General features: G+C 40.3%; 1 protein-coding gene and 1 long non-coding RNA gene across 2 annotated transcripts in view; both read left to right on the forward strand.

Annotated features, from left to right (window-relative positions):
• Positions 1-23,086, forward strand: part of clmpb (CXADR like membrane protein b) — a 287,660-nt gene that overhangs the window by 114,691 nt on the left and 149,883 nt on the right. The gene's annotated exons all lie outside the window — the stretch shown is intronic.
• Positions 831-16,423, forward strand: LOC117508311. The gene is made up of 3 exons (XR_004560048.1): positions 831-942; positions 6,766-6,773; positions 16,413-16,423. It is a non-coding gene; the product is annotated as an uncharacterized LOC117508311 (long non-coding RNA).

A 23,086-nucleotide genomic window follows, 5' to 3' on the forward strand; every position in this document is an offset into this window, starting at 1 on the left:
TTCATGACAACAACCAACCCGGAAGTAATCTAAACTGTCGCGTATTTGAGCTGTCTCTTGGTAATGTCATGCGTGAGGTAGTTATGCCCGTGAAAACCACTGACTAAGGTAAGACAGCTAATCTACAAGTTTAGCCATCGCTGTAAAATGGTGATTAGATGGATAAAGTTGGGTGACTAACTGTAGTCGACTAACAAAGTTTAGTAGACTGAAAGATAAGATTGCTTTATGAAACTGTGTTCCTCCATCACATATTAAGTCATCAAGTTGTAGTGCAGTGCAGAGAGCTAATTGTATGTGTGTACATTTTGTTTCTGCCACGGCTTTGCAAACCGAGGTATGGCCCAGTCAGAAAGACATCTCTCCATAGCCAGTCCAACCACTGTAACTGGCACTTCAAACCAACTCTCTCATTTTCCTCTGGCAAGTATTTTATAAGATACTCAGCTATGACTCATCTCCATGTTCATTTTGTTAAAAGCTGCTCCTTTGACAAATCACTCGTACTTACCTTCAAATGTTATGAAGCGTGACGTTCTTATTCCTTCAACAAAATGTCTTACATGTAACAGAAAAAAAAATATAGATTAAAAGGGAACGGTTAACTTTTTTCTCTGCTCTTTGACATTTTGGGGGGTTATCTTGACAGACTGTAGCTTTTAATAGTGCTGTAATGGTTTAGAACTCAAGCACCCTCACCCTATATAATGTAATTGAATGAAACAAGCTAAAAAAAAATTAAACGTGTCCAATAGCATGGACAGGGTCCCTGTGGAATAAATTTGTGCATGTCCTCACTAAATGTAAAGGACGTCTGAGAACTGCTGAGGGTGTCATTCTGTAAGACACAGCCCCTTATCTTCAGTCGGCTTGTAATACCTCAGTGGACAGCAGCACCGGGGAGGACAGCTAGGCTACGGTAAGCAGATAACTGTATAAACTGTTGTCTTAAAAAGATTGTTTGCAAATAGTGAGGCAAACATTCACATGTTTACTTCCACAGAGATCTGGACCATGCTACCAGCACTTCTAATGACATTTTCAGCTATCCAGTGATGACAAGAAGCAGTTTTCTGACAGTGTTTGCAGCATGCAACACTGACTTTAGCCGATTAGCTCCTGATGGTGTTTGTACTTTTTGTCAGTAATGTGTCTGACAGTTTAGGTTTTGTCCCAAGTGAAAAGATGACACCCCCCCCCCCCCAAAAAAAAAAATAAATATATATATATATATATATATATATATATACAGTGCATCTGGAAAGTATTCAGAGTGCTTCTCCTTTTCCACATTTTGTTATGTAGCAGCCTTATTCCAAACAGATGAAATTCATTTTTTTCCCTGAAAATTCTACACACAATACCCCATAATGACAATGTAAAAAAATAAGTATTCACAGCCTTTGCCATGAAGTTCAAAATTGAGCTCAGGTGCATCCTGTTTCCATTGATCTTTCTTGAGATGTTTCTACAGCTTAATTGAATTCCACCTGGGGTAAATTCAGTTTTGGAAAGGCACACACCTGTCTACACATAAGGTCTTACAGTTGAAAGTGCATGTCAGAGCACAAACAAAGCATGAAATCAAAGGAATTGTCTGTAGACCACTGAGACATGATTGTCTCATGGCACAAATCTGAAGAAGGGTACAGAAACATTTCTGCTGCTTTGTGGGTCCCACTGAGCACAGTGGCCTCCATCATCTGTAAATGGAAAAGTTTTGGATCCACCAGGACTCTTCCTAGAACTGGCCACCCATCTAAACTGACTGACCAGAGGAGAAGGGCTTTAGTCAGGGAGGTGACCAAGAACACAATGGTCACTCTTTCAGAGTGCCAGCATTCCTCTGTGGAGAGAGGAGAACTTTCCAGAAGGACAGCCATCTCTGCAGCAATCCACCAATCAGGCCTGTATGGTAGAGTGGCCAGATGGAAGCCACTCCTTAGTAAAAGGCACATGGCAGCCCACCTGGAGTTTGTCAAAAGATACCTGAAATACTTTCTGACCCTGAGAAACAAAATTCTCTCATCTGATGAGACAAAGATTCAACTCTTTGGCATGAAAGCCGGGCATCATGTTTGGAGGAAACCAGGCACCATCCCTACAGTGAAGCATGTTGGTGGAAGTATCCTGCTGTGGGGATGTTTCTCAGCAACAGGAACTGGGAGACCAGTCAGGATTGAGGGAAAATGAATACAGCAATGTACAGAGACATTCTGGATTAAAACCTGCTCCAGAGCGCTCTTGACCTCAGACTGGGGATACTGTTCATCTTTCAGCAGGACAATGACCCTAAACACACAGCCAAGATATCAAAGGAGTGGCTTCAGCAAAACTCTGTGACTGTCCTTGAGTGGCCCAGCCAGAGCCCAGATCTGAATCCGATTGAACATCTCTGTAGAGATCTGAAAATGGCTGTGAACCAACGCTCCCCATCCAACCTGATGGAGCTTTAGAGGTGTTGCAAAGAGGAATGGGCAAAACTGCCCAAAGATACGTGTGCCAAGCTTGTGGCATCATGTTCAAGAAGACCTGAGGCTATAATTGCTGTCAAAAGTGCATCAACAAAGTATTGAGCAAAGGGTATTGAATACAACCCCGATTCCAATGAAACTGTGACATTGTGTAAAATGTACATAAAAACAGAGTACAATGATTTGCAAATCCTCTTCAACCTATATTCAATTGAATACATCACAAAGTCAAGATATTTAATGTTCAATCTGATAAACTTTATCGTTTTTGTGCAAATATTTGCTCATTTTGAAATGGATGCCTGCAACACATTTCAAAAAAGCTGGGACAGTGGTATGTTTATATAAAAATAAAGCCAGCCATACTCAAGTGTCCTTCTTAATAAAGGTTTTAATGACTCACGGCAAGGCAACAGGAACATCACCTTTCCTTCTAACAACACTCAATAAGTGTTTGGGAACTGAGGACACCAATTGTTGAAGCTTTGTTGGTGGAATTCTTTCCCATTCTTGCTTGATGTACGACTTCGGTAATTCAACTTCTGTTGTTCAACAGTCCGGGGGCTCCGTTGTCGTATTTTGCGCTTCATAATGCGCCACACATTTTCAATGGGCGACAGGTCTGGACTCCAGGCAGGCCAGTCTAGTACCCGCACTCTTTTACTATGAAGCCACGCTGTTGTAACATGTGCAGAATGTGGCTTGGCATTGTCTTGCTGAAATTGAGTGAGGAGTCGCCCACCCTCTCGTCGATTTTTTCATTGTTTAGGAATGGCTCAGAGACTGCTGCTTTGTTTGATCAAAATTTTTTCAAAACTGTAAGGCACAACTGAGTGGACACCATTCGATAAATTCAGCTGGTTTTCGGTAAAGTTTTAACGGCTGATGAGAGATTTTGGTCTGGTAGTATCGCCGTAAGGACGGCCCACGGCACCTGACAGCGATCTGCGCTTCGAGGCGGCAGCGTCTCGCCGTTTCAAGTTGAAAACTTCCACATTTCAGGCTCTGTTGACCCAGGAAGTCGTCAGAGAACAGAGAACTTTCAGAAGAAGTCGGCATGAGGAGTTTATTCAGACATTCCATTGTTAACGGACATTTTGTAATGAAAGAACGTGCGTGTCGGGCCGGACCCGACCGCGGGGGGTCGCAACAGGAAAAACACCTCCATGGAAACCTTAACGGGCAAGTTGGAACATGCCCAAGCTGTTAAACAATTTCTCAGTTACTCACTTGTTGAAAGCCATCAAAAGCCGCCTGAATTTTACAAATGGTTTTCAACACGGAGGTGTTTTTCCTGGCGCGGCGCACACAGATTCACCGAGTCATCACGGAAATGACTCGGCGAATTTGCGCGCACGTCTTTCATTAAAAAATGTCCTTAAACAGTGGAATGTCTGCATAAAGTCCTCATGCCGGGCCTCTTCTGAATCTTCTCTCTTCTCTCACGACATCCTGGGTGAATTAAGCCTTAAATTAGGATGTTTTCAGGTCGAAACAGGCCGACGACGGCGCCTGGAAGCGCTGCAGGATGTCCCGCTCCGTGGGAAGAAGAACTGAAAAAACTCACGCATGCGCACGAGGGTTCAAGCATGATTGGTCTAATCGCACGTCATTCAAATCCATATAGTTAAAAAAAAAATAAAAGGGTCGGTTTATTACCTAATAGACCTCGTATTTCAAAATGAGCAAATATTTGTACAAAAACAATAAAGTTTATCAGTTTGAACATTAAATATCTTGTCTTTGTGGTGTATTCAATTGAATATAGGTTGAAGAGGATTTGCAAATCATTGTATCTGTTTTTATTTACATTTCACACATTTTTATTTATATTTACATGTCCCACCTTCATTGGAATTTGGGTTGTAGTTTTCTTAGACGTGATTTCTTAGGGTTTTTTTTATTTTTAATAAATTATCAAAAAATTGGGAAAAAAAATTAATTTAGTCCATTTTGGAATAAGGCTGTAAATAACAAAAATATGGAAAAGGCGAAGTGCTGTGAATACTTTCTGGGTGTACCATCAATATAGAGCCCGTGTTGAAAAATGTCAAGCTTCCATAAAATTAAACAACGCACAGGATGAAAACTGCTAGCAGTCATAATTATAGCTTTTGAAAATTAAGACTTCTTGCTTTGAATATCCATCAATACAGTGAACAAAAGCTGAGCTGCTGCTTCGGATTTACATTCTCTTTGTCACACAACCTTTGATTGTGAGTGACCTTTAATGGTCAACTCAAAAATAATGTCTATTTTGAGGAATTGGTTACAGACACATTTATCACTCACTCATCTTCAACCACTTATTCAGAATCAGGTCACAGGGGTAGCAGCTCCAGTAGGGGACCCCAAGCTTCCCTTTCCCGTGCCACATTAACCACATCTGACTGGAGGATCCTGAGGCGTTCCAGTGTGAAGATATAGTCTCTCCACCTAGTCCTGGGTCTTTTCCAGGGTCTCCTCCCAGCTGGACGTGCCTGAAACACCTCCCAAGGGAGGTGTCTAGGTTAAGACATCTTTACCATATGCCTGAACCACCTCAGCTAGCTCCTTTCAATGCGAAAGAGCAGCGTCTCTACTCCGAGCTCCTCATGAATAACTGAACTTCTGACCCTGCTTCTAAGGGAGACACCAGCCACCCTCCTGAGGAAACCCATTTCGTCCAACTTTCTCTTTCTTTTACATGACCATTGATTTTGAATGACCATTAAGACTCAAACTCAAGGTCATAGCTGTTTGACTGAAACGGTTTGGCCCTAATTGCAGTGTATGTCCACGACTGATTGTTTTACAAGCCGGTATGTGGAGGTGGGGGAAACGGTGGTCCTCAGAACCTTGAAGGATTCTACTTTTATATTATGCTTTCGCTTCTTCAGCCTGCCACCCATGGTGTCTGTTCCCCTTCCGTCCAACCAGCCCACTAAACAACTCCTTTCAACTTACGTTCACTTAGAAAAGACACCAAAGAGAAAAATCAATCTTAAGATGTACAAGTTGCATCAATCTAAATATTTTAGCACCTCACTCTGAAGCAGGCAAGATGGAAGATTTGCTAAACTACACTCTTCTAAATTTCTTAACCACAAAAAAAAAAAAAAAAAAAAAAACTCCAGACAGAATGATTCAGACCTGTGTTTAGTTGCTGCAGAACATTCCATTAAAAGGTACACTCGGAGTCGCTTAATCCCAACCCATTATCGTGCTTTACTATTTTCTGGATGGCTTGTGATGATGTAGTGATGTTGATACGTACCAGTGTGGGAATGGATCCTTATCACTACAGTTCACATGATATTTGCCAGATCTGATTTTTGTGTGTCTCAAAGTTAAAAAGGCTGCAATTCAATTATGTATCGGACTGCTGACACAGCAATCTGAGGAAGCCCTGTTGGTCTGAAGTGTTAAAACACACATTCTTACACATCCTACACTGAAAAAAAGTTGGAATTTCATGATTTGAATATGTAGATGAGTTGCATATGATCAGGATTTTTCCAGATTACATAATTATCTCATGTTTCCCAATTAGAAATGTGAAACCGAAATGTGCAACCAATGTACATATTGAACATTGCTCAACTGCACACTAGGAGCAAATTGGGGATAAAGTACCTTTTGCAAGGGACCATCATGGATAAATGGAGGTTCTTCTGGTCTTGGGCCTGCCTCTTTAATTTAGTTCCACATTCCATGAGCAGATGTTAATGTTGGATAGCTATTTTATCAGAGCAAAATGATAAGACTTAAAGAGCATGCCATACTCCAATCAACACTATCTTTTAAAAAATTATATACCAAATTATGAATGATTACATCCAACTCTAAATGGCATGAGTCCTGATGTAGCTCATAAAAATAAAATTCTCCTTCCACCATCTGAAAAATGCACACAGAATCAGAGCTATTTTTTAGCCATAAAAGTGATGTAACCTAAGGTGCTGACGATTACCTGCCTGAAGGTAACTTCACCTGTGTTCAGCTGCAGTCCACTTCATGATTTATTCCAGTACACACAGTCAATCTGGGTTGTTTTTTTTTTTTTTGTTTCCAAATGTAATATGGCTTTAATTTGGCTTTCAAACCAAATTATTGTATTTTGCGACGTACGAATGTTCATCTTTGTCTCTTTGTAACCTGCCGTGTATTCAGAAAAAAAAAAAACTAAGCAAAACAACATGGCATACATCTCAATAAGACTGAATAATAATGATTACATACTGAAAGTTGTGTCTCTGATTTCACTCCTGCTGTGTTCACACACAGAGCCATCTATATTATAATAGCCAAGTGGCCTCTGTGTACACGTTTACGCATGTGCATGTGTGTGTATGGCTTCCATCACAGAGAAACTGCGGAGAGCTGACGTTTGCCATTTGACATGCTAAATGTATTTTGGGTCAAGGAGAAATTAGAGATATTATCTAAGAACAGTGAACAATGCACATTATGCTGCAATGCACCATGGGGGTTCAGGGTTTTGGGATTTTAAATGTTGCTACTGTGGTTCATGTTAGTTTAACAGTGTTGTTAGTGTTATTGATTTATTGTGTGTATGTAGTTTCATTAGTTACTTCCTCCAAACCATCAACATGTTTATTAGACCCCATTCCTACCAGGCTGCTCAAGGAAGCCCTACCATTAATTAATGCTTCGATCTTAAATATGATCAATCTATCTTTATTAGTTGGCTATGTACCACAGGCTTTTAAGGTGGCAGTAATTAAACCATTACTTAAAAAGCCATCACTTGACCCAGCTATCTTAGCTAATTATAGGCCAATCTCCAACCTTCCTTTTCTCTCAAAAATTCTTGAAAGGGTAGTTGTAAAACAGCTAACTGATCATCTGCAGAGGAATGGTCTATTTGAAGAGTTTCAGTCAGGTTTTAGAATTCATCATAGTACAGAAACAGCATTAGTGAAGGTTACAAATGATCTTCTTATGACCTCAGACAGTGGACTCATCTCTGTGCTTGTCCTGTTAGACCTCAGTGCTGCTTTTGATACAGTTGACCATAAAATTTTATTACAGAGATTAGAGCATGCCATAGGTATTAAAGGCACTGCGCTGCGGTGGTTTGAATCATATTTATCTAATAGATTACAATTTGTTCATGTAAATGGGGAATCTTCTTCACAGACTAAGGTTAATTATGGAGTTCCACAAGGTTCTGTGCTAGCACCAATTTTATTCACTTTATACGTTTCCCTTAGGCAGTATTATTGGACGACATTGCTTAAATTTTCATTGTTACGCAGATGATACCCAGCTTTATCTATCCATGAAGCCAGAGGACACACACCAATTAGCTAAACTGCAGGATTGTCTTACAGACATAAAGACATGGATGACCTCTAATTTCCTGCTTTTAAACTCAGATAAAACTGAAGTTATTGTACTTGTCCCCACAAATCTTAGAAATATGGTGTCTAACCAGATCCTTACTCTGGATGACATTACCCTGACCTCTAGTAATACTGTGAGAAATCTTGGAGTCATTTTTGATCAGGATATGTCATTCAATACGCATATTAAGCAAATATGTAGGACTGCTTTTTTGCATTTGCGCAATATCTCTAAAATTAGAAAGGTCTTGTCTCAGAGTGATGCTGAAAAACTAATTCATGCATTTATTTCCTCTAGGCTGGACTATTGTAATTCATTATTATCAGGTTGTCCTAAAAGTTCCCTGAAAAGCCTTCAGTTAATTCAAAATGCTGCAGCTAGAGTACTGACAGGGACTAGAAGGAGAGAGCATATCTCACCCATATTGGCCTCTCTTCATTGGCTTCCTGTTAATTCTAGAATAGAATTTAAAATTCTTCTTCTTACTTATAAGGTTTTGAATAATCAGGTCCCATCTTATCTTAGGGACCTCATAGTACCATATCACGCCAATAGAGCGCTTCGCTCTCAGACTGCAGGCTTACTTGTAGTTCCTAGGGTTTGTAAGAGTAGAATGGGAGGCAGAGCCTTCAGCTTTCAGGCTCCTCTCCTGTAGAACCAGCTCCCAATTCAGACCAGGGAGACAGACACCCTCTCTACTTTTAAGATTAGGCTTAAAACTTTCCTTTTTGCTATTATAGTTAGGGCTGGATCAGGTGACCCTGAACCATCCCTTAGTTATGCTGCTATAGACGTAGACTGCTGGGGGGTTCCCATGATGCACTGAATGTTCTGATGATGATGATGATGATGATCTCTGCTCCCCTCCACAGGATGTCTTTTTCCTGGTTCTCTCCCTCAGCCCCAACCAGTCCCAGCAGAAGACTGCCCCTCCCTGAGCCTGGTTCTGCTGGAGGTTTCTTCTTGTTAAAAGGGAGTTTTTCCTTCCCACTGTTGCCAAGTGCTTGCTCACAGGGGGTCCTTTTGACCGTTGGGGTTTTTCCGTAATTACTGTATGGCCTTGCCTTACAATATAACGTGCCTTGGGGTAACTGTTTGTTGTGATTTGGCACTATATAAATAAAATTGATTTGATTTGATTTAGTTCAATTGTTTTAGTCAGTTTAGTTAAGTGTCATGCTGCCATTGCTATGAATGAGACGTGAAGTGTGTTTGATGTCTTCCACCACTATCTGTTTGTGGGTGTTTAACAATAAAAGCACATGCTTGTGCCAGAATACAGAAACTACAAAAAGCTTTGGCTCGGTTTTCATTCTTCCCTGCAGTTCGCCGCAATATATTAAAAGTCAAGTGGCGTCTGTGTACGTGTGTGTGTGTGTGTGTGTGTGTGTGTGTCTGTGTACGTGTGTGTGTGTGTGTGTGTGTGTGTGTGTGTGTGTGTGTGTGTGTGTGTGTGTGTGTGTGTGTGTGTGTGTGTGTGTCTGTGTGTGTGTGTGTGTGTGTAATTCTGATCACGGGCAAACTGGGGAGAGCTGAAACTTGCTGTTTGGTATGATTATGTATTTTGGGTCAATGTTGAATGCCGCCAAAATGAAACACTGATAGGACTAATATTCTTGGCGGAACTACGGATATCAGCTAACAACACTGAACAACGGGCACTGATAATTACATCCAGGACTCACACACCATTCACGCAGGTGGTGGTAAATCATTTATATATTAAAAACGAAGCCAATTGGCATCTGTGTAAGCGTGCGTGCATTCAGTGTAAGTACATAATATAATTGTAAATATGTTAAAAAATACATGGATGACACAAGAAAGTGAAAACACTTATTTCCATTGTGGTCCATTTAAGAATCAAATGACAAAATATAAGCAATAATACAATAAAATAATAATAACAATAATAATAATAAAAACAATAATAATAATGACAAGAATAATAATGACAAGAATAATAGTGTGCATATGATAACAAGAACCTAAACAATTTATAAATACATTAAGACAGAAAATTAACATTTAAAAAATTACGTAATTAACAAGAAATAAATGGATAGACTTCTTCCTCTAAAAACTGTCTAGCTCTAAAGGTTCTAAAATCATTCTGGACTCACACACCTTTCCGACTCATGACAGAAACTTTGCATAATTTTTACCACTCTTGAAAAATGTCAGTTAATTTTTTATAAACACTACCCAATCTAGAGGTCGTGGATCCCCACGGGCAACAAGCTAGTTTAGGATTATTGTTCGACTGTGTGGCGCTCCAGCAGCCTGCAGATCTGGTGTCACTGACACTGGGGCTACTGGTAGGGCTTAGCTTAACATGGCGTGACGCAGCACTACGGCACAATCCACAAACACAGCCGTTCCACACTTTTGGGAGAGGAAATCCGCTTTGTTAAGAATTTCTTCATGGCCACACGAAAGGAAAGGATAAAATCTGTGGTTAGGTCCATGTTTTGAAGACCATTCTCACACTGCACTGGGCTTCACTTGTGCCGTTTATATGTGACACACTATTAAAAAACCTGTCACTTTCCTCCTCCAAATACAGTGTTTGGAAAATCTGTCTACCTAATAAGCAAGAATAGTCATGTGATTACATCCTTGCAAAATACACATATTAATCATTAATCAAGTCCACAAAAAACACTGATTGCATACTGTCAAAAATTGCATTTCCCCCCATTCATTTTGTGGCTGTAACCTGAGATGATGTCACCAAAATTCATATTCCTCACAGCTTGAGGTTTCTGAACGTTTATCAGAGGCAGGTGAAATCAAGCTAATGAGTCCATGTTTATGCCTTAATTTCTCTGGGCATATGGCACCAAAAATAAAATGAAGTACATTCTTTATTTATTGTGAATAATGAGCTCATTTGACATTTATTTACTAGTGATCTTTCAAGGGTCAGTATAGTTCATTTTGTTTGTTGTCTATATAATTACATTTGCTGAAATCTTTTTGTGAGAATTTAAATAAAGGTAGTTTGGTGTTGATGGTGCACTAATTTCAGCAAGTCTGCTTCGACTGATTAAACAATTTACTGTCGCTGACACAGACATATTGTGTCACATCAGACAGAATAGTTTTTACATTGTCCTAGCATCAGAAGATGGAGCACACAGGTGTCCCGATGCCACAGATGGATTGGGATTCACCCAACCTGCGTGAAAAAGATATCAGTTGCCCTAAATATCGGTATCAGCCATTGAAAAACCCATGTCGGTTGATCACTCATTTTGATGGCGACGAGGAACGTCCTGCGGAATCCCACACAAATATAGAGAGAACATGCAAACTTGACACAGAAAGAAACTGGGCATGGGTGAAATCAAACAGCAGCCCTTTCTGCTGTGTGGTAAGACTGCTAACCACTGATCCACCTTGCTGTCGGCACCAATAGGCCTCGGGCCAATAAAGGACTTCTTTATTCTCTTTGTTCTTTCTCACTGTAGGTAGTGATACCTGTCTGTGTCCTTGGACAAGACACTTCATCTGCATTGTCTCTGTCCACCCAGCTGTAAATGGCTGAGGAAGTGACCTGTGATGGAGTGATGTCCGGGGGTTTGTTGACTCTCATCACCTCCATGCTGCAGAATCTGGGGATAAAAACAGCCACAACAGTTTACAGCCTACATACAGATTTAATTCCTCTTCTTTCTTATTATTATAATCATAAGTATAACATTAATGTGAAGGTGTTAAGAGAAATTTGGAGGTGCCCAGAAAAATATCAATGCATGTGAGAAAACTGTACAACAAGCATGAGGTGGAAGAGCGCCACATGTAGGGTTGGGTATTGAGAACCGGTTCTTTTCGGGTATTGTTAAGAAATGATTCGATCCACTGACATAAATAGCCTTTTTGTGTAGCAATTCCCTTATCGGCCCTTCAGAGTGGCTGTTGTTTTTGAGGGTGTTTGCTGGGAAAATGATTTCTTTGCATTGATTACAGTCCCTGCAGCGGCTAGTAATCAACTGCTTCTGTAGCGTGACACCACTTTGAAGCGTGAACTATTGAAGCAATGCTTCAATCCACTGGCTTGTGGGTTCTTTGTTTCACTGCTCTTCAGAAGCGGAAAGTCCGCTTCTTAACCCCTCTCAAAGCCATTAAAATATGTCAACCGTGAGTCACTTTTGTGTGGATTAAAGTCACTAACTGGGGCTCTTGTCTTGTTGTAGTCAAGAAACGAGAATCGTCCTCCGTTCTGTTGGCACAGCTCCAAATGCTGCACCACTGTCTGCCGAGAAAGAGTCCGGTCAGAATTAATAACTTCAAAACGAATTGCCGCTTTAAATAAAATTACACCTCTTTCCAAACACTGTAATACAGACAATAAACTACAATCCACTAAAATGTTTTTTCCTCCCAAAAAGAGACGTCCTGCATTCTTTATGAATTACATCCTGACATGCAGCACAGCTACATCTGAGCTCAGCTCAGATGTATGGAGTGATATTCATGCCAATAATGTCTGAAAGGAAATGCTTTTGACAAAAACTGCAGATTTTGTTTATTTCTATTTATGTCCAGAGATCAAGGATCCACCATGTAGAGTTTATTATGTCCAGAGTTTAAGGATCCTGTTACTAATTTCATATTTATTTACTTTAAGACTCAATAAAATGTTGTTGACATAGAAAACCTGTAAAGCCTACTTTTAGTACACAGAAAATTCACAAGAGGTATCAATAAGGGAATTGATAAGGAATCGGATCGATAAGTAGAATCGATAATGGTATCGATAACGATAAAATGTTATCAATACCCATCCCTAGCCACATAAGTCTAAATGGATGTGGGACAATGGTCTTCCTTACCATTATGCACTGTGGAGAAAAGGTCAGACATTAAGATGTGCTGCGTAGTTGTTGGTGTAAAAGCAAATCGGAACCACAACTGAAAGTACGACCAGTCCCAATACGGTGTGCTGATGGTTTATAGTTACAGTTAGACTGGAATGCAAAATCACCCACTGCGGCCTAAATTAAATTCACTTCTTTTAGGGTGTTTTGGGTATTTATGATGAAACATTAATGCATGTTTTTGAGACATATTATATATGGTGGCCTATATTAGCTTGCTATAATGGTTTAAAATATGATTTATTCATATGAGGCCTTTTTTTCTCAGCTTTCCTCAGTCTGTTCATTTCCGATGGGGTTATGATAGTGTAGCGTATCAGTCGAGGACCCTGGCTACTCATCTAGATCACTGTCTACTTTGAGACTCCGCCTGTCCCTACAAATGATTTGCCTCTCCCTGGGAGCTGGAGCGCAATGATCCATTTGAGCAAGAGAGACACCTCCCCCATTACTCTCAGATTGTGTTTGGCACCCCTCACACCGCTACGCTGGTCACAGACAGGGCAGAGTGGAACTCGTTTGTGCAGAGGTGAAGGTATAAGCACATTCATCTGCTCTAAATGGATGAGTGGCTGCATCGGCTTTCCAAACAGTTAAGACAGCATTGACAAAGGTTGACTGAACTAAAGCTTTGCTGTATCACGGAAAAGAGACAATGACACTGTCCAAGAGTTTGACATGACTGATCAGATTTTTTTTTTTTTTGTGCCTGAAACGTAATTTTGATGCACCAATAGTGCCATTGGAGAAGTGTATCAGAGGGTATCGGCATGTGGTTGGAGCCATTTCATCAATGTCTCATCTTTGAAGGGAGGATGAAATCTGCACAGCCCAACATGAGCAATATTACTTATGCAGAACAAACACAAGAAACAAGAGGATTCTCATACCTAAGAAACCAAACAACAAAACACCAATTACCTCTTGTTGATTTCTTCTAACTGTATCGCTGTTGTTCTCTCTGTATGTGGCATTGCTTTCAGTCAGTCCCACCAAGCTTTGTTTTATGTCCAACATGCACTTGTCAGTATTTCTTTAATGACAGTTAATAAAAGTGTGCTATTTTAGTGACGCTGTGAGGATCAGAAGCTACATAAAAGCATCAAAGGTGTACCAGCCCAAGAAAAGCATATTTCCCGCAGCTTTGTTTTAGTTTGACGGATGTGAGTGATGTTAATAGCTCAGCTTCACATCATCTGCATAGCTGTTAATCTGTTCATCACAATAAAGGAGGAAATGGCAATCACTTGATGACAGCAGCAACTGGAAATCATCTAACATGCAATCAGCAGACACAGCCATCCAAAAGTTTGGGCACGTGGGAAAGTGTGTCCAAACTTTTGACTGGTAGTGAGTCTGTGTGTGTGTGTGTGTGTGTGTGCGTGTGTGTGTGTGTGTGTATATATATATATATATATATATATATATATATATATATATATATATAGTTGCGTTCCAAAAGTGTAAGAAAATGTGGAAAAACTGAAGCGCTGTGAATACTTTCCAGGTGCACGGTAAGAGATGCTCACAGAGGACTGGATGGATTCACTAAATGTGAGGCCACGGGGAAGGAGAAATACAGTTATTAATCACTGACGGGCCAGAGCATGTTGGGATCCAGATGTTTGTTAGCATGTGAGGAACACGGCTCGCCCTTGCAGTGTGGTACAAGATGTGAAAAAGCCTGGCGCAGTCATAACTGCCTCATGTATCAATGTTGCGTATGGCAATATTTGAGCGTATATGGGGTGTACGCCAAAACGGCTGCGCTACGTGGCATTTATCGATGTGGTCGTTAGCGTACGCTGTGCTGAAAATATACACCAGGTCGAGAGGTGGCGTAAATTATACACCAGAATGAACCAGCGCTGGAATCCACATAAAAATGAAGATGATCAACATGATAAACAGTGCCATTAAAGAAATCAATGCATATGTTACATAAATAACACTTTCCTGATTATACTACATAATAATCAATACAAATCCCGCTGTTGCGGGATTGTTATGGAGCACGATCCGTGGCTACAGCGCTGACAGGAAGGAAAGCGCTGCTCACCTTTTTCTCTAGACTTCGAGCCTGGAGCCAGAGCAGCGCTGAGCTTACCTTCATGTGGTGTGATCGTTTTAGACAATGAAATTGATAATAACAACTGTAGTTTCGTCATTCCCTTAATTCGCCCGTGCTGCAACCAGGTTTTGTCGTCTCCATTCGGTTGTCACAATAAAATAAATACAGAAATATATTTAAAAAATAAAGAAATCTGACAGATTAGGTGTGTCTTATTAATTGAGTGAGCAAATATTCCACATGTTATAATTATTGACATGTGAAAAGAGAATACAGTGGTTCCTCGCTATAACGCCGTTCACCTGTCATGGCCTCGGAGTCTCGCAGAGTATTTAGTCCAATTTTGCATGCCTTTTTTTTTACAGTGTTCTGTGTTCTGCGTATCTGTTTATAAGAATCTTGTTGCCCAGAAGGGAAAAGAGCGCCAACAACTACTCATAACTGTGTTTGTCACATGGACACAGACACCTGCTGTAGCGAGATGTGAGTGGGAAAAGGCGCAGCACCAGGACGCAGAGGTCCGATCTGTGACATACTGGTGAGTCACTATTAATAATTTCTTATGTGTCCGACCTTGTTAGTTCTAAATGCCATCATAATTATTTATAGGAAAACGTTCTATTTTTATTTCTCAAACAAATGTTTGGGCCTGAAAACAGTTTGGTATTATTTTCCTACTAAGGTTTGAACTTTGAGAGTGTTTACACATGAGAGAAAAGTAAGAAAATGTTCATGCCTGATTGAGAAAGTGTATAAACTGTGCAGTGAGGGGTTTTACAGCTTTGAAACGTCTATAATAATTGTAAAAAATAACGCTGACTACATCGCGGTTTCGCGTATTACGGGCTATTTTTTAGAACGTAACTCCAGCGATTAATGACAGACCACTGTAACACTTTTTTGATTATACTACAAAACAATTGATACGACAGCTGCTTTTGGCGCTCTATTGGCATGTGTCGTGATTGGTGGAGTTCTTTTTCATTGCCGTCTTCCCGGCTTCCATGTCGTAAAATGAGGTTGTGTCTGAAGTGGAGTCTGAATATTTATGGGCGTGTTTATTATAATTACGATCGTTTCCACCCACCGCATTTATCAAGATCACGTCAGGCGTACGCTAGAAATGGGCAGGTGCGCACTGCTTGATACATGTCACGGCGACTTTGGTGTATTTCAAGTTTACGCCGTAAATTTACGCCACAAGTGTGCAACGTTAATACATGAGGCCCACTGAGCTCTTTCTCTCTCCCCCAACCCCCACCACCCTGCATTAGCCCCAGTGACAATTCAAAGGCATCAAACATTCCTGCTGTCCTTTTTTTCCACCACTTTTTTTTAGTTCAGCGAAATGATTAAATTGGGCAATCAGATTTTCCTAAATTTCATTAAAATCAACTCAGGATGAGCCACAATGACTTTAACAGCCTGGACAATACGTCCACAGTGAAAGAGTGCCCAGGTCAAGGCCACTCGTGCCCTATTTGTGTGAGTTGTGTCAGGATGGACATCCTGAGTAAAACTTGTCATCTTCCACTTTGACCATGAATTCGTAGGTACATTGTACATTTGAATTGTACATTTTGAATTAGTGAAGAGAAAATGCACTTAATGGAACACTTAATGGTATATCGGGAGGAAAAAAGTTTTTTGCTGGCATTCAAGTGATTTGAAAAAGCCTTATTTTGAAAAACTGCAATGGAAACACATTTTCTGCTATTCGACATCACATTCGGCTGCTCCCTTGTTTGCACTCGGGGTCACCACAGCAGATTCAAGGTGGGTCTGCATGTTGAATTGGCACAAGTTTTATGCCGGAAGCCCTTCCTGACGCAACTCCACATTACGTGGAGAAATGTGGCAGGGATGGGATTTGAACCGGGAACCTTACGCACTGGACCCAAGTTCACTAACCAGTTGGTGACATCACATAATGTATAGAAAGAATCATGTGACATTCTAAAATACATGGCACAGACAGAAGACAGAATAAGAGACAAAAAGCTTGTTAAACATTAAAAGAGATGACATTACCGCATTATTAGATTTTTTTTTATTTGAAATGCCCATTTTTAGCAAGATTTAGCAATGTGTGGCCATGACAGCTAGAATTGCAGTGCAAGCAAGAGCCTTGCTACAATGACAGTTATCGCAAGATAACAAAACCCAGCTGTGGCATTTAATAACTCAGTGGAAACACTGTCATTTTGCAACTGAATTTTGTCAAGATTGTGAAAATATACCTAAACATTTGTGCAAATCTGTAATGGAAACCCAGCTGTGTTAACAACAGAAAAAAATTGCAATGTGCAGAGTTTCATCAATCTATAACTCTACAACACTGCAAACACATATGGAATGTTTCATTTCAACTCCTTTGTGGTGGTGCACAGAAGTAAAATGACAAAAGTTGTGTCACTGTCCAGATACTTGACCCACACTATTATTGGGTTGTTCCAACTTATTTATCTAATTTTCTTCAGAGATCTGAAAGCTGAATGACATGTTGTGCTTTCGTGTACCTCTTGTTCAGACTGAAACAGCAAGAAAGGCTTTTAGTTTTTCTGCTCCCTCTGCTTAGAATGTCCTTCAGACTGAACTGCAACTGTCAGGGTTGATTTCTCTGACTGCTTTCCAATGCTCCAATTTTGGTAAAATGTGATGGAAAATACTGGTTGAGTTGAATTTAAAAAGCAGTAGTTTGCACCATGTGTCGTATTTAGTTATCATGTTACAGGGTAACATATGTCGTATGCCATAGATTACAATGGACGTTGACCTTGTTTGACCTTTACTTTGGACAGTAAACATTCACCATGGTCAAAATTGTTCCATTAATTAATCCTATTAGCTCAACCAGTAATTTGAATCACTTTTTACCAAACCTGGACCAACTTTAACTTTGGACCCCTGTACAAATTGAAATTGACCTTTGTCACCGTTTTTGCTGTTTTTACCCCATAACTTCATAACATTCAGTCAAAGATAGTCCAAACTATACCTTTTTGGAATCTGTATGATCAGACAAATAATGTGGTGTAGTTTCAATATGATTGGAGCATCTTTTAATTTTTATCCCTGTGTAATTCTTTTTTGACCCCTACCTGGCTGCCTATTAAAAGATCAAGTGGATAGTCTGCATTTTCAAGAGAGTAATGTCTAAGGCATATTTGTGCCGAATTTGGTGCTTGTATCACCATTTGAAAGATTCCTCTGTAAATATTCTTTAATCTGCTGCACTATCAAGGATTTTTGCAGGGAATAGTGATGCAATCAGGTCACTAAATGTCTATTTTTCCAGTGAATGAGTACAGCATAAGTAATGTTTTGATTCAATTTAATGATTTAAAGCCCACTTTTACTTAGTTTCTTTTTCAGTAAATGAAATAAAATCACATAGCACATAAAAGTTGTTATGAAATGCACTCTGCGATGTTTGCAGTCACGATTTTGTTTACATCATGAAGCTTAACATTCCTGCATTTGGGTGAACAAACTCTCCTTGGAACAGCGAAGAAAATATCAAAAATTGTGACGTGAAGCACACTCTGTCATAAAACATGCACTAAATCCCAATGCAGATTTGTACTGAATCCACTGTGGCTATCCTCAATAAATGGGGGCAACCAAAAGACCAACAAACAACACTACAATGTTGACCTGTGGAGAGCCACGGGTTCTAGATGTGGTCATTTGTACTATATTGTAGGAGGACAGCTGACTTTTGCGGAAAATCTGTTTACAGTTAGGTTACATTTTTTAAGTATTGACATAGAAAAATTTCTTGGCTTTTATGAAAGTCTTCATTGAAGGTTTAATGTGTTTTCAGTTGTGTTCAGTTTTCTAAAATGAATTTTTGTTGTTGAATTTTTGAAAATTCCTGACAATATGTTTTTCTGAAGCTGCTTAATCAGGACAGTATTCCATGTAAAGAAATTATGAATAACTGAAGTTTTATATTTGCGCTGTGACAGTGATCACATTAGATCAAATTCCCCCCGTGTGATGCACCTGCAGAGTCGGTGGAAGACCGACGCCCCCTGTCAGTCAGGAGAGTGGGTGTGGCAAGCAGTAGTTTTTCCATTTTAAGCAACAGGCACAGAAACAGGTCGTTCTCTCAAGACTTGAAAATGGGTTTTTGGGCTGTATCACATCACTCTGTGGAGTATTTTTAGATGCAAACTTTAATAATCCTCAAAGAGGTGCACAATGTAACCCTGTTAAGTGATCTAAATTATTAGCAAACATAAAAACATGTTTCTCTCTAAAAGGACAACAAACATTCACTGTGTTCAGTACTTTAACATTTCCCACAATCCCCCTGGCGGCCCCCTGTGCTTCCCAGAATGCTCTGTGACACAAGCAGAGTTCCAGCGTCTCACAGCACATGTAAACAGTGGCAGGCGAGGATGTGGATGGCGTTGAGCGAGTTCACGGTGATGACATGTTCTCTCAAGTTAGGATGGTTATCTAGAGGTGTAGCACCTGTGATGGACTTCTGCCGTGCCCCGATGTTGTCTTGTTGTCCAGACTTCAAGAGGTTTGTTTACATTGTGCCCTGTACCGGTGTCGTCAACCAAACAGTCCCCCCCTAAAAATCGGTCCATCTTGCCTTCACTGCGCATACATCATTTCTGAGTGTCAGCAGTGATTCACGGATTATCACCTCATTTCTGCTTAAAACTGCACTCCAGTCATCATCTATCTCAGCAACAGATATCTGAAGCTTTTGTACAACAAACATTTCCACATAAATTTAGCATTATTTCATCATAAAAGATGGCGGAAGCGATCAGAGCACCACAGCTGCCGCTGCGCCTACGTCATTTCAGAGCGTCGGTAACGACTCACCGATTATCGCCTCATTTCTGTTTAAAACTAACTTTAGAATGATTTAAGAGGTTTTACTTTGTCATTTGATACTTATTAATCACGTTATTACCTTTGATTGCTTTGGGTGAAGAGAGTCAGTCTCAGACATGCAGCTGTGGTCTGAAATGATGCATGCGCAGTGAAGGCAGGGTGGATCAGTTTTTGGGGGGACCGTTCGTTCTGCGACACCGGAACTCTGCTGAAACTGACCTCTCACCTGAGTCACAGACCACAAGACTGCAAGATTCACAACTGCGAAACAGCAAATAGTGTAGTAATACTGCCATGATTACATTGGAAAGATATGACTTTGTTGAATTATACCACTATAAAACAAATAACCTTATTTAGATTCACCAGCTATAAAGAGTAATGTTAATCTAGGCAATTATTATTATTATTATTATTATTATTATTATTATTAAGTTATCATCATCTTCATCATTCAGTGCCTGTGCAGGCCTGAATCTGAACAAAACACAACTTGATAGTGCAAGAAACTGATGTGAGTGTATGCACAATGAGTTTTGTTAATGTGTGCATGAAAGAATCCAGCAAAGAAACGGGAAAGATGACTGTCGCTTCTTTCAGCTCTTTAGCCTGAATCACAGGTAGAAGGTCTGAAGGCTGCTGGCGTTGATCTGACAGAACGTGCCATGTGCCATTACGTGTGTGCTGGTGACAGGTTTTCTGCAGGCTGTTAGCACCTTATGAATTCTGTTGTGTATGCACATGCACATGCACATGCGTGTGCACTCCATTATTGCACTGATAGCTCATCACTGATAGCAGAAAGGAAGGTCACAGTGCCCTCTGGGTTTCACCTTGCCCTCTCATAGGAGTACCACTGTAACTGTCAGATAATGAGACACTGGTCAGGGAGGAGGGGGATTTTAATGAGAAGGAAAAAGTGGTATAGAAGAAGAGAAAGGGAAACGTGCAAGCTAAAGAATAGAGAAAAGTAAGAAGACAAAAAGGAGGAAAAATTAAAATTTGAATCAGAGAGTTGAAAAACTCCATGTGGGAGAAATAAGAATTAGCACAAAAAGAGGGAAGACAAGAAAGCGAGAGGAGAGCAGCATCAATAATATAAAGGGGTGGGGGGAGTGGGTGGCTTCTGAGAAAACGTCAGTTGTGCTCATGGGAAAACAGCAGAAAGTAATGACAAGGACAGGATAAAGGGGAATGAAAAAACTAAAACTGAAACCCAGCTTTAACTCAAGCGAGTAATAAAAATGGCTCCATACAGCAGTACAGAGCTGAAAAGATCCACGGCCAGTGAATGCACCACGTCTACAATACCAAAGCCTCTTTACAATGTCATTTCACCCCTTTTCTGTCTCAGGTGCACAGCCAGTTTTGTGGTGTAGGGACCCCTCCCTGCACACAAGGGACAGCAACTCCATCATTTAAGAAGAATCCAACTTTTGGATCCACCTTAATGATCACTGATCGGCGGCCAGTGACTCACTGACAGCTGGAAATGACGGCTCAGTGCACACGACGTGTTACATTAAAAACACAGAAAACACAGCCAGGACAAGTATATAAATAAATACTACAGTATTACTACATTAAAAACACAGAAAACACAGCCAGGACAAGTATATAAATAAATACTACAGTATTACATTAAAAACACAGAAAACACAGCCAGGAGAAGTATATAAATAAATACTACAGTACAACAACTACATACATAATTACATAAGAAATAACTAAAATAAATAATCACAGAACTAAGAAACAGAGAGTGACACTTTGTTCTGTGTGCTGATCGCAAAGGTGGGCGTGTCCGCAACAGCAGCAGCTGTTGGGAACTGTGGAATGGCAAGTCACAGCTGTAGAACACATACTGTGTTATGATGGACATGACCTTACGACACTCCACCGTGAGGCACATGCATGTGCATACTGTCTTCACGTGGAAATACATAAAAACACATCGCTTTTGCAACGGCCAGTGGTGAATGCACCAGCACACACAAGATCAGGCAGCTGCCCCATGTGACGAGCTCCATGTGATCATGTGAACACTCAGCTGGCAATCAGACTGTCACATCCACCATGTGACTTATGGACCATATGATGCGGTGTCCTTCAGTGTGTTTTTTGTTTGCGGATTTTTGGCTGGTTTCTGCTTCTTTCGCCCAACTTTGTGTTATGTGTGAGGGGCCCCTTTGGGAGACTCAGATGAGGAGAATCAGTAGCATTGTGAGGGAACATCACTGATGACATTTTGGAAATGTAGCACATTTCTCTGCATATTCCAGCATGCAGGTGCCTCAGTGTTGAAGACGCCAGTGGCTAGAGAAGTCCAAAGAGATATATATGTTTTAGCTGTCTGCAGCAGATAGATGTTACTTTCAAGAGATGGGGATTACATAGAACTGCTGTCTGCCTGGGTGGTTGACATCAAGGATCCAAGATGGTTTGGTATTGTGGTGGATATGGTGACACATAGCACCAGCGCATGCTCTCAGACCTGACCTGAGGTATCTAACCTGAGGAATCTTATCATTATTCAAAGTCTCATTCAATTGATATTTTTAGCAAAACTATTTCATGTAAAGACAACAATGAAGATCAAATACACTGTCATAGCATGATCCACTAATCCAAACTAGGCTTTTCTGAGTTAAAAATGCTATGAGTAAGAAACACATGACATCACTTTGGGACAGTCTGTCTTTCAGTTTCATCTCTGTTCTGTTCATCATTGTTTTTACAGCTTGATGGCTAACACATTCTGTTCTCTGCAAAAAATATCGACAATCTGAAAAAGTACTTCTGATGCTGCATTCATCCATTGGCAGTAAGCACCATAGTGTAAACAGGATGTTTAGTTGTTTTCAGTGAGAGGGTGATGGCAAAATTCCACCATCATTGGCTGTGAGAGGAGCAGCCACACACTATGATCACGAGCCAGCAACAATAAATAAATAAATAACTACCATATTCTCTGTGTGAAATTCTGCCTAAAGAAGGGGTGGGTCAATGCATGAGCATTGGCAATACTTCGGCCGTTGGAATGCCTGTTTCAGTAAAATGTCTGATTTCATCACAAATACAAAATAAATCACAACTCACCCATTTGTGTCTTTTTTTTTTTTTTTTTTTGTCCATGTCTCATCCATTAAATGTGTTCCTTGTAATTTCATTTAATTTAATTTCGGATGGGCATTTATCCAACTTTCTTCAAAAAAGGGGTGGGTTGATGCTCGGTCCCGAGGTCTCCAGCAGGAGAATATGGTACATCCGCTTGCTGCAGTGGCAAAGTCAAACTGGATTATTAACATTGCCATATATTTTTATTGCTTGTCAGATTCAAAAACATTGATGTAAAATACTTGTTCATGTCGTTTGCTAGCTTCATTCCATTCCCACGTGTGGTGAGGGGGAAGAGCACACAGCTATACTGAGAACTCCACGTAAAACGC

The sequence above is a fragment of the Thalassophryne amazonica genome, chromosome 4 (assembly GCF_902500255.1).
Source record: "Thalassophryne amazonica chromosome 4, fThaAma1.1, whole genome shotgun sequence".
Lineage (NCBI taxonomy): Eukaryota > Metazoa > Chordata > Actinopteri > Batrachoidiformes > Batrachoididae > Thalassophryne > Thalassophryne amazonica.